This window comes from Camelus bactrianus, chromosome 7 (genome assembly GCF_048773025.1).
Source record: "Camelus bactrianus isolate YW-2024 breed Bactrian camel chromosome 7, ASM4877302v1, whole genome shotgun sequence".
Classification (NCBI taxonomy): Eukaryota; Metazoa; Chordata; class Mammalia; order Artiodactyla; family Camelidae; genus Camelus; species Camelus bactrianus.
In genome coordinates, this window is record NC_133545.1 from 84,690,990 (window position 1) to 84,708,584 (window position 17,595).

Below are 17,595 nucleotides of genomic sequence, written 5' to 3' on the forward strand. Positions count from 1 at the left end.
TTTTTAAATTTTTTATAATAATCCCAAGAGATTCTTTATAATAATCCCAATGAGAATCATTCTTCTTATTTATTGGTAAGGAAGCAGAAGCATCAGGACATTTTGGATTTCTCTGTTAGCATCATGCTTTGCCATTAATGATTTTTGACAAGACCAGTGTCTTAAATGCTTTACAGACTTCGAGATGTTTCTTCTACCCACACCTCTCTGCACCACTAATTTCACTCCACTCTCTTCAGCAGCCATCTTTTTCTTTGTTTACTAACTTTTGAAAATTAAACAATTACAGTAGTTAGGTCCAGAATGATGGTTCCATGTTTTCCTTGGCACTTAAGTTCATTTATCGTCTGTTCTGTTTTTCCTCTGTCTCTTCCAATTGGCTCTCTGTGGTAGCTGAGTTTCCTCTCAGGCAACTAAGCTCCTTATTTGTGTTGATATTTGTTGCTGCTCTTGATGCTGTCATTGTTGTCAGCTTCTGAGACTGAGTTATGCTAATTGGGAACATCTTTGAGGAGGGTGTCTCTGAAATGATGGAAGGAGATGGTCCCCTCTCCCTTCTGCAGCTGCCTATCATCCTCGGTCCCTAGCCCATGGCTGGAGAGACCCTGCCAGGTCCGATGCTCCTTCTACTCTCCTAGTCTTGAAAACAGGGAGTGCCAGCACACAAAATCAGCTCCTGCTCAGTCTCTTGAGTTCCTAGGGGACTATACATTTTTATGGAGGGCAGTACACATCAGGGTGTGTGTTGTGTGCGTGAGAGACGGAGGGTGGTTTGGATTTGGTGGTCCTCAAAGCTTTGAGCACCTACCTCTTCTAGTGCTATATTTAGATCCAAATGTTGGAGCTTCTCACAGACCACTGTCTCTAGACTTTCCGCTGTAAGGTGAAAGCCCCAAACTCCCCATCCCCACACCAATGGTCTCTAGGACGACCATGTATCTTGGGTTGACCAGATCCACCTAGTTCAGTAGCAGCAGACAGTCAGATACAGGAGCATAGCAAATACATTCAGAACAGGCTTCCATATTTCCAGAATCTTTCTTCTCTTTCTAATAAATCTTAGAAGACACAATAAAAATGTCTTTATAATATCATGAATCCAGAAGACCACAATATCAACAAAATCTGGAAAGTGGCAAGAGAGATGGAAGTAAAAGAGTACTAATTTCCTTCTTTAGCATAAGAGAGAATCAACAAATATAAAATCATTCATGATATTGATAATTAAAGAAACAAAGAATATGGTTTTTAATTTTAAAGAAAAACACTACTAGATTTTTTTTAATGTGGATATTCAAATTTCTACATAAAAATTAAAAAAAAAAACCCAGGTATTTTTCAGGAAATATTTATCAGTCATTGGTCCCTGGTATGGGACTACTACTCAACAGAAGTAGAATTATACTGGCCCTACCAGTAATAGGCAATTATTATGGATTTGATTTTTTCTTTCTTTTGTTTTTTCTCCATGTCCTTGCCAATACTGTCATCCCAGGACTTAAGTGAATATCATATCCCCAGCACAGAATTTTCACTTAACACTGGCTATGATTAAGGAGTACACTTCACAACAGAAGAGGAGAGAAAATGAAGTAGGAAGATAAAGGAAGAGACACGGTAGCAAATTAGGTTTTACATAAGAAGGATATAAAAAGGGATTAAAGCTACTAATAGTTTAAATTATAGCCACTGAACCTATCACTTAAACAAATCAGGGTAGTATATACCTTTTGTGGGTTTTCATTTTTTAATTGGATTATTTCATAGGGCAACTGTACACATGGATATAAAGAGTTAAATGTTACGTGTCAAAGACCATTGTCCTAGACATGTCAATCATAACAAAGCTCATGTCAAAGGAAATAGAAGAAGGAGCACTTTTCACAATCCTCTGAGACGTGAACCTAAAGGAGCCATGTGACCCTGACCTCCCCACGCAGTCTGGGTGAGGGGTGAGTACTCAGCACAGAAGAAGTCAATCCACAGGCAAGCTAGCTACCCACGAGGAGGTCTGAAGAAAGGAAAAAAAAGAAAAAGACAGTAATTCTCTGAGCCAATCAGAAAGCCTACTTCAGGAATAAGAGGAGTATTAGCCCCATAGGTAATGAGAAGAGAAGCAGAAATAGGAAAACTGGCACATAAAGAGATTATCATGGAGACACGACAGGTAAGGGTGAAACTTCCTTTGCATTTAATTATGTAGGTGTTGGAACCCCAAAGCGAAGAGTCACAAACTTCTGAAATCCAAGAATTGTCTTGAATTATGAATGACCATCAGCAAGTTCCCTCTATGTTACAGTTCTCATGCTTCAGTACGTCAGATTTTCTTATCTAGTGTTAATAAATTTCCTTCACTATTGAAGAAAACGGTTTCTGAATTCTTTCAATTTAAATTAAAACAGAGAGGAAGGAGAAGCAACAAGGAAGCATAAAAGTGGAAATAAAATATATAACAGAGTAAAGAGAGAACCAGCTGCTGAGGGGGTCAGCTCAGGAAGACAGAAGTGCGTGCACGAGCCTGGTGGGCGGGGCCCCAAGGGCTCCTGGCAGCCTCCAGCGTTAATTACATGAACACTGAGGGAATGGAGTGGCATCTGCTTGCTTTGGTTGATAGAATGCAGCAGAAGTGATGGTCAGTTCCCAATTCAGGTCCCCAAAAGCCCCTTGTGATTTGTGCTCTCTCCTGGAACCTGCCCAGCTGCCATGTGAACCCTCAGGATAGCCTAGAGCGTGAGAGACTGACTACCTGGAAGATGAGTGGAGATGAGTCATCACAGCTGAGACCATCCTAAACCAGCCAACCCTCGGCCCACTGGATGGCTGATGCAGAAGCACCAGCAGCCTATCCAAAATTACCTGGACCTGGCTCAGATCAACAGAGCCACTCAAGAGTTAAATCAATGGTTGTTGCTTCAGGCAAAAAAAGAAAAAAAAAAGACAGAGAGAGAGAGAGAGAGAGAGAGAGAGAAACCTACAAAAGATGTCAATAAATGTCAATGGGTTAACCACTTGAATCAAATGTAAGAAGCAACATATCTCACATAAATCAAAATTCTGGAGCTGAGAATCCTTACATGATAGTAATGACTTACCAGGTAATGTGAGATGTGGACCCACAGGATGTTTTAAAATTCAGTTTCCAATAACACAGTGTACCCACAGTCAGCAATGAGACATAGACATAGGAGAAAGAAAACGTGACATGAAGATGTAAGGAATTGGCAACAACTTCTCTGAGCAAAATCTGTGGACTCCTAAATGCCTCAGCAGCAGAACTGTGCATGGGCAGGTCCTGCAAAATAGTAGCTACTGTTCCCAGTCAAAGAGCAACTTCCTCTTTGGTGTTGTTAGGTGCACTTGAAACCAAGCAGGGCCCTGCAGGGTCCTCTGGGGTGCAAAATCCCCTGTGTGTCCTCCTGTTTCTTGCTTGAAGGGGGAAAAAAGGCTTTAGTCCCCTAGTCCTTCCTCAAGTTCCAAAGAACAGGCTCAAGCAGTTAATGATCATGACAACAGAGTCAGAGGACTCCTCAGTTCCTCCTGAAGGAGCATAGATAACAATCTGATGCATATCTTTCAGTTGCTCTGCAGGAAACTAAGATGCCCACTTAGGGGGAGGATGGTAACTATAAGCTGACTTGGACCCCAAGCTGGCTGGAAACAGAAGGCTGAGATTCCAGAAACATCATCCTATTACCTCACCAGCAACAAGTCAGAAGATGGCCCATGAACTGACTATGTATCCTGAGACCCTCTCCCTAACTGTCTTCAAAATCCTTGCCTGAAAGCCACTGGGGAGTTCAGGCCTCTTGAGCACAAACCACCCATTCTCCTTGCTTGGCCCTTGCAATAAACCTTTCTCTGCTCCAAACATAGACGTTCCAGTTTGTTCGGCCTCACTGTGCATCAGGCATCCGAACTTGGGTTCAACAACACTCTGAGCAGGAATTGTTTTTTTGAGCACTGGTGACACACACACAGTCATCACCATGAGTAGGATATTTTTAAACATACCATAAAGAAGCAATGAGAAATGTTAATTCAAAGGGAAATGAAACATTTTTCAATTACTGCTAATCATCTTTCGAAATACACTTCACATTTCTTTCTCTTACCCCTTTCTTTATATGTATAGTGGAGTGTAGGAGATGGTAAAAAAAAAAAAAAAAGACTGGCATAAGAAAACCTTTCCCAATTAACCCATTATCTGTTTTGACTTTTGCTGGGGAGGCACGAGAGAGAGAGGCAGTGGCGGGGAGGGGGGCAGATAGAAAGAACAGGATTGGGAGGATCCAGAACACCTTCGTGGACTCATGAAAATTCATAGGATTGGGAGCCCTTTGTCTCTTGAAAGAACCAAGGAAGGCCTTAGTAATCACTAGGTTTGAGGATTGTCTTACCTTTGCTCAGTTTCAGGACTAGCATTGGTATGAAATGCTGCTTTCACATCTGATGTGGAAAAGAATATTGAATACCGTATGTAAATGTGAAACTTTTGAGCCTGCACCATCTGGAGCATTATAATATTTGAAGTGATTTACACAAGAAACAGAAAAAGAAAGACAGAATCCACATGAAATAATGCCCTTAAGTTTTTTTAACTAGATTAACAGAATGTATTTACTGCCTCCAAATCATACTTAGATTGCGACTAAAACGTATCCCCTTATATTCTCTATTGTTGTAATGATCACCAAAGTGAATCAAGGTTTGAGGGGTGGGGGTGTCTTATGACGTTTGCTTTATGGCATTACTTGTCATCTGACTATCTCATACGCTACTGTAAGTTTTCCCTCTCCCTGTTTACCCAATACGTATGCAATTGAGCCTGCCGAACGCCATAAAGTGTGCTAGGATTTGGGAAGCCAAGAGTGAGTATTTCCAGACAATGGACCGTACCTTTGGTGGATGAGAAATTAGTGAATAAAACAGGCATTAACCAACTATTCCCTCAATTACACACAACATACGCTAAGAAAGAGTTGTACGTGGTGCTATCATAACAAATACTAGATGGAAAGGCCCTGCTGAGAAGTCAGTGGAGGCTTTCCCAAACTGATGCTTATTATGCTAAAATTACTCTCTAGCTCTTATTATCCCTGTGTCGTTCTACCAACAGAGCATATCAGGGCCAGGTTAAGCCTTAAGCCAGATGTTGCCACTGTTGTTATAGAACAGTAAAACCATGTGAATGGACACATGTCATCTGTATCAGAAGCCACATGTCAGCTTGCAAGTGCAGGCCCCCAAAGCCATCACTTATTTTTATAAGAAATGCAGTGAAGACCGTAATTACTGATGTCAAATATTTCATCAAAATGATATGGTGATTGAATGAAGAGCATCACTTTAGTAAACTGGAAAATTCTGTAAAATATTCTGGGGGTTCATTCTCCCTCTTGATGTGGAAACTTCCAGGAGAAGCATGCTACATGATCCCAATCCAGGGAGCATTTAAGTTTCCAATGAATGATTATAATTGTTTCAAATTGATTTCCCCTAAACCATGCGTAGGTATGCACATGTATCAAGCAATTATCAATTTTAAGACTTAAATTCCTAGCTGGAATTCCAGAACTCTAGTGTGCTTCAAAGGAGGCAGGTCCAGCGGCTCAGGGAAGCATAAGGAACTCAGTTTCTGTTCCACTATCTTTTGTCCTCTCCCCCATATTTGTTTCTTCCCAAGGTTGGCTCTCTGTGTTACTTTAGGCTCTCTTTTAGGAGTCATTGAAGCTTTATATTCTTTCCTTTAGTTCCCAATGGAAAGGAAGTTTTTCTGCCTCCTAATAACAGGCAAGAGCCCCTGGAATCACCTTAACTCGATCAGGTCACACGCTACTGACTGTCCTGGGGAAAGGGATGTGTGGACCAGTTTAAGGCGTAAAGCCCACCTCCATAAATGTAAATGTTGTCCAAGGAAGATGAAAGCCTGAAGGGAAACGGGAAACCTGGGTGCCATTAGAAAAGAGGGAGCGGCAGGACAGATTCCAGGTAGGAATTCAGCAACAGCCATTACACCAAAGAAAGGATCTGCTCTCAAGAGCAAAGAAAGGGAGGAACTCAAGTGGTCTGTTAGGACACTTTCATCCATCATCTCCCTAGGTTACCAAATATTCCCACACAAGGGGGAGCCAAAACTAACAGTTACATCTACCGCTACCTCCCTGGATACCTTTCTTAAATCCCTATCTGACAAAGCCTAGTGGTAGTCAGTGCCGTATTCAAAAGAGCCAGTTAACGAGTGTCACTGGCAGTTCTGAATGGGGAAATGTTCAGCCAACTTTTCAGGAACTATACAGTGGAATCTGTAGGGTATCCAATGTCATTATTTGTGGAGATTTGAAGAATGCATCCTGCACCTGGCAGAGACCAGGCATCTATCCACTGCACTGTTGCATTCCCAAGGAGTAGTTGAGTGAGTAGCCTTGGGATGTCCTCAGATTCCAAGGAAGTCCAGGACAGTTTACAAGTAATATCTTGCCTACATCTAATAGGCAGTATTCCTATGGCAACCGTTATCACACGGTTAAGACTAAGAAATCTTCATTTTACTAAAAATGAGTTAAATGTATCTTTTATAAATGGCACATGAGAAAGTGGGAAAATTATCACCCATGATCCCAGATGGAGAACAAGTCTTTTAAATAGTAATCTCTCCTGCGAGCAACAGGCAAGTGGGCATTATTTAACTACGCTGCTAAGTTGACTGAGGCTCAAAGAGGTACAGTAACTTGCTCTGAGTGACAGATAGCCCACAATAACCCAGGGACCAGACCTCAGGATGAAGCTGACATTGTGGAGGGAGCAGAGAGGAGCGTGAGAAAGAAATCGAGCTAGCTCCACCTGGCTCCAAATTCCATGCTCATGTTAATACACCACACACATAAATGTTTTGCTCATTTCCTAGTTAGATCAACAAAATAGGTCTTTTAAATAATTTGTCTGCAATTGTATCCTCTAGACGTAATCAGCCACTTATTAACCTTAACCATAACAACACAGTATCACAATTTTGTTTCAGCTGGTTCATTTGCAAAACAATAGGGAAGATCCTACCCAACATGTAAGAATTTATTCCTCAGTTATTGGCACTGAATAAATACAGTGACCCTCACGGGAAATGTCAGGGCCTTGGGAAGGAACTGCAGGATGCTGGGAAGGAAGAAGTCGGGGGTTGAAGGGCTCATGAGGAAGTCAGAGCCTTACGCATAGTGGGTCAACCCTTAGGCATAAACTGACAGCTGTCAGAGCCAGACTCGGAGCTTGGGGTGAAGGTCAGTTTGGTTTCCTCCAGTGCGTTACTCTGCAGTGCTAAATGTAAGAGTGAAAGAATTACATACTTGGAGGTTTGGTCCTTGAGCATCCGTGTTAGTCAGTCTCCTTCTGGTACCTACAGGGAAACTGATGCTCTATTAAATAGGACGTAAACTCCAGGGATGACTTTATTCTCACAATCAATCAGGAAAATTTTTTTCAAGTCCGACCAGAAAACAAGTTGCTTACTTTCCAGATCCTTGATATCTTTTCTGTTGTTGCTGGCTCAGACTGAGAGCAACACTCTAAAGCCATTGGCTTTAAAAAGCAAACATCTATCTTGTAACTAATTGAAAGCCACTGGTCTTTGCGGTGGGCCTTTCTCCAGACTATGGTACTTAAAAAAAGAAAGAAAGAAAAGAAAAGTACAACAAAAATAGTAGGCTCAGCCCGAGGCCCGGCACCTATTTCGCCCTTGGAGAGCTACTAAAAACGATTCAGGCACATTTAATTCCCTTCCTACTAATTTCCTCTGATTCAGCTAGAAGGTGTGCCCTATTAGAATGGTGACTTTATATCCTCAGATTCCATCCTGCACCGGAGAAAAGTTTGGAAACTCATTCAAGCATGTTGTTTTAAAAGAGGGGGGTTCTATACAGTGCACAGAGGATAAAGGGGAAAAGGGAGACACACACAGCACCGCACAAGGTACAGAATCCTTGCTGACCACCGCGTAAGACACAGGAATAATAGATATTGAGACATACTTGGAAGATCCTACAGGAGTAACAGATACATACTGGTCTACAGCTTTTGATCTTGCTGGCAGGCTCTTTTTCTAGTGTTCTCTTTCTTGCTCTCCTCCAAACAAACTGACTTTTCTGCTGTAATGCTATTATGATATATGTTCCAGCAGTAGGGCCTTTGCATTAGATAGTTCCTCTGCCTGGAATGTTCTTCCCTCAGATAACTACTTTCCAACTCTCTGACATCCTTCAAGTGTTTGTTCAAATCTCACCCCAGTGAGGTGGATCCCAGTCACCTCTCGTCCTGACCAATTCCCAGGTATGTTCCAGTCCTTGAAACATGTTTTACCTTTTCTTTATTCCATAGCACTTATCACCATCTGACTTCTTATAATTTATATGTTTATTATGTTTACTGTTCATTTACTATCTCTTCCTGCTAGAAGGTAAGCTTCATAAGGGCAACTATCTTTCAATATTCTTTTCACTGATGTACCTGCAACAGTCAGGTACATAGAAGGCACTCAGTTATTATTTGCTGAAACAGTGAAAGATTTCAGCAATGTGATGGCTAAGGGTGTAAGCTGCCTGAAAGCAGGAGCACTGTTTCACTCAGCATTATGCATCTCGTGCCCATTTCAGAGCAAAACAAATAGGAGATATTTATGCAGTTTGTTGAATTAACAAGCAAAATAATAGAAAGGTGAATAAGCTTTTCACCAGGGATACAAATGAATTATGTATAATCAAAGAGAAAATGAGAAATAATTCAGTATGTAGATCTGAGAAATGTTCTATAAAATGTTATGTATTTGAGCTGAGTTTTAAAGTACTAGCATAGAGAAACTGTCCAGACTAAAATGGACCTACTGAGAAATAAATTATTAGTGAGACCTTGAGAGTCAACATACTATTTATAAATCTGGTAAAAGCTAGTAAATTAATAATTAAAACAAAGCATGAAATTTCCTATCCAAGGAAAAAAATTTTAAGAAAGTATCATACCTGGCTTATATTTAACTTACAGTATTTCCAAAGTTGCAACATGCATGAAGTCTGCTCAGTTACTATTTGAGAACAAATTATGAATGCTCAGGTTCATAAATTTTGACAATATGCGAGAAAAGGCAATACTGAAGTAAAAGAAAAGCTGAAATCTTGCATTTCAAAGAAATCTTCAAAAAACATAAAACATGATGGGACTGCTCTCTGGAAAAGTCTTCCCAAACATGAAGTTTTACTTAACTGCATTATAAAGAGATAGAGTCCTGAAATATTGAGAAGACCACCTTAAAAAGCTTCTTGTATAGCAAAGCAACATTACTTTACTTTTCCTCAGAGGCAAAATTTCCAACGATTCATGATTTTTCCGCTAAAATTTATGAAGCATCCAGCAAGGCTTTGAGTTTATTATTAAATAAAAATGTGAAACTGAAACATCAGGTCTAAAAATCTTAAGCTTTTGGGCTCATCTTTCAGTGTCTGGATTACTCCAGTACCACATTCCCATCCTTCAGTCTGGGCCTACAAATTTCCATTAACATTGAAATGTAAAAAAAAAAAAAAAAAAAGAAAAAAAAGAAAAGAAAAGACATTATTGAGAGTTTCTAGAAACTAAGTCTACTCAGTAATTTTTGCCCAAGAAACCCTAATAATAATATCTACATCCTTTTTTTCAAATAAAGTATCTGAGAAGTTTACAAGCTCCAACACAGATATTTATCAAATCTTCCTTCTTTTCTCTGAGCTCTACCTGCTATAATCTTAGTTGCAAACCACTGTTATCTAGGTTTGGAGAGTTGCCTGACTCTCACTGTCAGATTGCAGCTGTGATTCAGTCAATTCCTTTTCAACATGCTGACAGCAGAGATCTTTCTGAACACACACCAAATCATCTTAGTCTCTCACTAGAACCCATCAACGGTTTGCCAGGGGCCTTGGAATAAATTTCACAGTAGTCAACATGGTGTGGCAGGTGACCCTAAAATGTCTAGTGCTGTCTTTAACTCCTTCACTCACCGTACCACCTTTCATTTGATCACATCACTTGCTCTGATTACTTTCTTTTTTTTGCCTGTTCACCTCACTGACAATGCAACCTTGTTGAAGAGAATTTGTGTATCTTATTCTGGAATATAATTGAATACTTAGTATTTATCGTTGTATACATAGATGAAGGAATTAACTGATTCGAAAGAAAAATTTGTCACTTTGTTTTCGTCAATGATTTTATGCAATGGAGGGAGCAGAATATGCCCCACCCCCAAAAGTGCCACTTTGGCATGTACAATATTTTGAGCTGAAGGCAATCAAGACCCAGCAGACTCAGAAAAGCTTTTTACCTCCCTCTTAACTGCCTAAAGGAACTTCAAAAGGGGCCCTGTACCAGGAAGAGAGCTACTACCAGGGGTAACTTCTTTATCTGAGAGATACGTGCATGGCAGGGAAAACATCTGTTTACCAAACATCTGCTCCTCTGATGGTCCTATGAACTGACCCCTCTTCTTTGAAGTCCAAGACCTCTACCCTTTTCCTTAGCTCAGAATGATACATAAGCATCAATCACCCAACTACTTTTGAGTCTCCTATTTTTATAGGACTCCTTGCGTTAAGAAGTTAAATTTGCTTTCTCCTGTTAATCTGTTCTGTGGCAAATTAATTACTAGACCAGCCAAAAAAAAGGAAAGAAGGCATTTTTTTCCCTTTCCTACAATAAATTCTACAGAATAAGACACAAAAAAAGTAGATGGTGGAAGGTAAAACCTTTTTCATGTCCATACAAATAGCACAACCACACAATTCTGATTAAATTGGAATTACTCTTTCAGATGTCAAGAATGCCATTTGCTTTTATACTTGAACATCCATAAATGAAATACAGAAATTGTAATTTTGAAGGTTTACATTGGCCATTGTAAAAGTGTAATAAACACACAACGAAAAAATTATCCAAGGTGATACCCTGGCTCTACTTCTTTTTCCCCTCATTGTATTTTTTTTTTTCATTTTTATATATTGAGGTTAACTTACGTGCAATAAAATATGGAGATTTCAAGCATACAGATCAATGAGTTTTGACAAATAATGATATCTTTATAATTAAAATATAGAACACCCCCCCCAAGAAATTCCCTTGTACCCCTTCTTGTCAGTGGCCCCACTGGAGTTGGAAAGATGAAATGAGTTAACCTACATTAAGCACAAAGGAAGCAGTACATTGGTCAGCAGTTTTTATCTTGCTACAAAATGTGCCTCCAATAACACTGGCTGTGCCTAAGGACTCAATGCCACGTGCAACCACCTTGGCCCACTGAGACTTTTCCACCTGGAGAGTCTCTCACCACTCTATCAGAAGCCTACGGCCCAGTACAAATGTCACCTCTTCCATAGACTGCCCACTTACCCCACCCACAAAATGGTTTCCCTTACACTCTCAGAGAACTTTCTTTGTGCTTCTTTGGAATGTCATTCCACTTGACTTCCTTCATTGTCTTTTCACTTGTCCCTGGTCATAGGATCTGAGGCCCAGGAACCTATACCCAGCTCAGTGCCCAGAGGGGCTGACCTGTGAAGCAGGGGCTTGCTCATTCTGCTCCAGTTTTGCCGTGCCATGGACCCGGCACTGCTTTCCAGACTGCTTTGAAGGCCGCCCAGGCTCTGCTCTCCACGGAGCCCTCCTGGAGAAGGACACCTGGCTCCAGCAAGTTTCTGTACAATTTCCCCTCTCTCTTGTTTGGCTTTACACTGAGAAGCTGATAGCTATCTGTTGCAATCAATACAGAACCACGGCTTCATTCCTTGACTCTTCTGTGAGAAAGGTTAAACAAATATGCAGTCATATACACAGTTTTGCCAAGGGTCTGCTGAGTCATTTTTCCCGTCCAGACACACGAAAAGCTCAGCAGTTAAGTTGTCATCTCTTTGTAAGTGACAAAAAACTTATTTCAGGAGAAAAAATTCTTCAGAAAGGTCACATTTATTTTTTTCTTCTACAAGTCTTTGTCTATATATAGAATATAGAATTGAGTTAATTACCTTGAAGAGTGAGAAGTAAAAGGAAGACCCTCCTTTCCAAGGGGGGGCTCAGAATAACTAAAGAGGATTTCTTTAATTGCACACATGCCTTCAGTCTTTGATGTGACCCTCCCAACATCTCCTTCCTGGCATCCTCAAGGGCCCCCAGTGAAAAGCAAGCACTCACTGGAGCCATCATTTGCCTTTGGGCATTAAAGTGGAAGGTGGTCAAGAGCCAATAAGTAAATAATTCAATCCCAAAGAGACCCCACTGCCAGAAGTGTCGGGATACTGAAGCCAATTTAGCTCCTTGAATTAAACCTGTTTATTAATTAAATGCATGACACAGAAACAACCAATACTTAGTTGTGTGCATGTCTACATACAGTCCCCCAAAGTATCTGGAAATGAGTCAATACAGTGAGATTCGGAAAAAAAAATTTGTAAAATGATTATAAATCAATAAAAAATGTTTAAAAAAAGTGCAAAAAAAAGAAAAAAGAAAAAGAAAGTCCTAGATTAAGAGAGAATAAATTAAAAATGAAAAAAAAAAATACAGTGAGATTGATCTCTGAATACCACAATTCCATTTCCAGCCCTGGCCAAACTCATAATTCACTCATTCTCCTGCCCATAAAACATACTGTCTTAGCAACATTAAAACGGGTTTTCTGTACAGAGAGGAGTAAGATTTTATAATAAACTCAGTTAGAATTACCCCAAAACCACTCATCTTTTCTCAGAGATGAAAAATCTTACAGAATCTTTCACTGATTTCTCAGAACAAAAATTTTTTTATTGTTATAGAGATTGGTATCCTTCACTCCCAATTTACTTTTGGGGGGAAAAACTGTGTTCATTGTATCTCTGTTGATAATCTCAAGCCAATTTGGTGAAAAATCATGAGACAATGCCACCTTCTATTCTCAGTGGTCTACTCTCAAAGTAATTTCCCTGACTTGGATTTCAAGTCAACAGGAATTAAGGAGTGCCTGCTATGTCCCAGACACTGGGCCATTAGGAGGGCTGCAAAGACATCAGACTAAAACACAACTTCTTTAACACAGGGGCCTCTGAAGAAATTACAGGTGTCCTGTAAACAATTCTCACACTGCATTCAGTGCTCTGCAGATCCGGATAAGGAAGGAATTAATTCTGCCTAAAGAAAATATTAGAAAAGGTACCATAGCAGTGGGTGATGAGAAAAGTTGCTAAATTACCTGTGAAAAAAATGAAACTAAAAATAGCACATTCTTCTTAGTGTAAAGAATTAAGAGCAGGAAAGGAAATTATGCTACTGTAAATGGAAATATAAATCATGGTTTTCATATCTCCTTAGACATCCATCACTATGTTTATGAATGAAATTCACTCATCAGTGCAAAACTTGATAAACTGAAAGCCCCATTTCCTTAACCAACGTGGAAAAAATTACCATTGGTGTCTGAGACCCCCTCGCCCCAGAAAAACCACCGTTAAATGGCTAATTTTATTTTCAACAGACTTTTAATTACAAATCCCATTTCTTAATGATTACACAACTACTCAGATTACCTATTTCATCTTGGTTGAGCATTGGTAGTTGTGGTGTTTGAGGAATCGGTTTCTTTAAGTTACTAAACTTATAAGGATAAACTTGTTCGTAGTATTCTTTTGTTATTCTTTAAAGACTGCAGAATCTGTAGTGACATATATTTCATTTCTGACAGTGATGATTTGTGTCTCTTTTATTTTTATTAATCTTACTAGAGGAATATTAATTTTATTGAGTTTTTTCAAAGAATCAACTTTTGTTATATTGATTTTCTTATTTTCAATTTCAGAGTGAATGTATTGTTTCCTTTCTTCTACTTGCTTCTTCTGCTTCTTTTTAAGTTTCTGGAAATAGAAACTTAAGATTGATATTTTGAGATCTTTCCTCACTTGTAATGTAAACATGTATTGCTATAAATTTCCCTCTTGGTACTTCTTTAGCTGCATTCTATATAGGTTTGATAGGCTGTATTTTCATTTTCATTCACTGTTTAGTTCTATACTTTAAAATTTGTTTTCTTTTAGACTCACTCTTTGATCATGTGTTGCTGCATTTCCAAGTAGTTAGAGATTTTCCTATTGTCGGTTATTGATCTCTAATTTGATTTCACTGAGGTCAGAGGACACACTCGATGATTTCAATATTAAAAATTCATTGATGTTTCTGTTTTATGGCCCAGGATATGGCCAGTCTTGGCAAACAGTCCACGAGCACTTGAACAAAGTATGTACTGTATTATTGTGTGTGGAGTGTTTTACATATGTGTGTGTACAATGAGATTCTATTGGTTCATTCAATTGTCCAGATATGCTGTATCCTCATTGATTTTCCAATACTTCTATCACTTGCTGAAAGAGGAGTGTTGCAGTCCCCAGCCATAACTGTAGATATCCCTATTTCTCCTTTCAGCTCTATTTTCCTTTCACATTTTTCAGGCTCTGTTGTTTTTCATGGACATGATTAGGTTAGTTGTGTCTTTCTGGTAGATTGATCCTTTTATCAATATGCAATATCCCTCTTCAGTTTTAGTCATTTTCTTTGTTCTAAACTCTACATTACTGGATAGTCATATAGCTATTCCTACTTTTTTGTTATTAATGTTTGTATGGTGTACCTTCTTTATCCTTTTACTTTCAACCTATCTATGTCACTGAATTTAAAGTGAGCTTCTTTAAAAAGAATACAGTTGAGTTACGTGTTTTTTAAAATATACTCTGACCATCTCTATCATTTAACTGATGCATTTAGACCATTTATACCAAGGTAATTATTCATATATTAGGGGTTATGGTTACCATATAATTTTAGATTTGGCCACCTTGCTGCATGCATCCGTCGTTTGTTCTCTATTACTACTGAGTTGTGTCCTACTGTACCACAATTTGTTTATTCGCTCACCACCTGAAGGACATATGAGCTGTTTTCAGATTTAGGAGATTATGAACAAAGCCATTGTAACATATGAATAAAGGTTTTTATGTAAACATAGACTATCATTTTACATGCGTAAATACCTACTAGTGAAATTGCAGGGTTGTAATGACAACTCTATGTTTAACTTCATGAGAAACTCATCAACTGGTTTTCAAAGTAGCCGTATGATTTTTCATTTGACAAACACCATATGAGAGTTGTAGCTGATCCACATTGTTACCACCACTTGGTCACTGACCGCCATGACCAGTAACTTGGATTCCCCAAAGTCCACAGGAGATGACCCCCATGGATTCCCACTGCAAAGGTTCTTCCCTATCACTGACACTGACATAGTGAATAGACTGAAACAGCTTGAATAATTACCTTCCTCTTGTTTGACACTAAGGTATATGAGCTTAGGAACTGTCTGCCTTGTTTAATGTTGTCTCCCCAATACCTGATATAATAAGGGCACAGTGTATGTATTTTTTGTTTGCTTTTTTTGGGGGGGTGTTATTTATTTATTTTTATTTAATGGAAGTACTGGGGATTGAACCCATGACCTCATGCATGCATGTTAAGCATGCCCTCTACTATTGAGGTATATCCTCCCCCTTCAAGCTATTTTTTCAATGGAAATCATCTCCTGAGCTGTTGATTTCAGTATACCTCACATTTTCTAATATTTTATAATTTCAAACAATCAATGAAGGACCTTCTTTTTTTCATCCTGCATCCTCATGGAGGAACCAAGATGAACAGAGTCACTCAGTAAGAAGGCTCAATCCTTAAGTGCAGGTACGGAACTAAGAAGGACCAAATTGGGCAGATAAGGCCTGCTTCTACGCGGTTTCCCCACTCCTTGTCACACAGCATCTAACTGAACAAGGGTCTATCTGTCTGAACACCTCTCCATGTGTTCCCAGTTAGTGACACATTCAAATCTTTTTTGGGGGATTTCGAATTTGATGATAATCCCCATCTGTCTGAATTAGGAACAAAAGTCACAATAGGACTCAGCAGGAGTACACACATTTCTGTCACAGACTGCAGCAAGGCTTCAGGCCAACTGGGGGAAAATCAATGCTAATATCTGTGACTCTGTGGTTGCTCTCCTTTTCCAAACACTTTGTGATGTTGCCGAGAAATAACTGTTTACCAGTTTTCTCATCTGGGGATGAAGAAACAGCAGCAGCCCTAAATGGCAGTAAGTATATATCTATCAATAATTACTCTAAATATCAATGGACTAAATGCTCCAAGCAAAAGATATAAGGTGGCTGATTGGATTTAAAAAAAAAAATTCATCTATATGCTGCTTACAAGGGACTTACTTCAGAGTTAAAGACACACACAGACTGAAAGTGAGGGGATGGAAAAAGATATTTCGTGCACATGGAAATGACAAAAAAGGATGGGGTAGCAATAATCATATCAGAACAATAGACTTTAAAATACACTCTATAACAAAACATAGAGAAGGGTATTATATAATGATAAAAGGATCAATACAAAAAGAGGGTATTATACTCATTGACATATAGGTACTCAATACAGGAGCACCTAAATATATGAAGCAAATATTAACAGACACCAAGGGAGAAGCTGATAATAATACAATAATAGTGTGGAACTTTAACATCCCATTTACATCAGTGGACAGACCATCCAGACAGAAATATCAGTAAGAAAAGAGCAGTTTCAAATAACCAGTAACCAGTTAGACTTAATACATATCTATAAAACATTCCATCCAAGAACGGCAGAATTCACATTCTTTTCAAGTGCACATGGAACAGGCTCCAGGACAGATTACATGCAAGGCCAGAAAAGAAGTCTCAGCAAATTTATGAGGATTCAAATTATATCAAGCATTTTTTTTCAACCACAATGGTTTAAAACTAGAAATCAATTAAAGGAAGAGAAATAGAAGAAGCACAAACATGTGGAAACCAAACAAGCTACTAAAAAAGCCAATGGGCCAATAAAGAAATCAAAGAGAAAATCAGAAAATACCCCAAGACAAATGAAAATCTTTTGGATGCAGCAACAGCAGTTCTAAGAAGGAGGTTTATAGTGACAAAGGTCTTCTTCAAGAAAGAAACAAAAAAGTCTTAAAGAATTAGGAAAGTAGAACAAAGCTCCAGGTCAGCAGGAGGAAGGAAGTTATAAAGATCAGAGAGAACATAACTAAAATAGAGCCCAAAACACAAGAGAAAAGATTCATGAAACCAAGAGCTCTGAAAAGTTCTTTGAAAAGATAAACAAAATTGATAAACCTTTAGCCAGGCTCACTAAGAAGAAAAGAGGACCCAAATAAAAGAAGAAATCAAAGGTAGAAATAGCAACCAATACCACAGAAATAACAACCAATACCACCAATACAAAAGAAAATCATAGAAGAATACTACAAATAGTTATATGCCAAAAAAATAGGAAAACCCAGAGTAAATGAACAAATTTCTAGAAACATACCAACTGCCAAGACAGAATTAGGAAGAAACAGACAATCTCAACAGACTGATCACCAGTGGTGAACTTGAATCTGTAGTAAACTCCCAGCAAACATTACGTCCAGGAACAGACAGTTTCACAGGGGAACTGTACCAAGCATACAAAGAATAGCTAATACCT

General features: G+C 38.9%; 1 protein-coding gene across 4 annotated transcripts in view; it reads right to left on the reverse strand.

Moving 5' to 3' along the window:
- Nucleotides 1-17,595, reverse strand: part of LOC141578200 (uncharacterized) — a 76,852-nt gene that overhangs the window by 45,323 nt on the left and 13,934 nt on the right. The gene's annotated exons all lie outside the window — the stretch shown is intronic.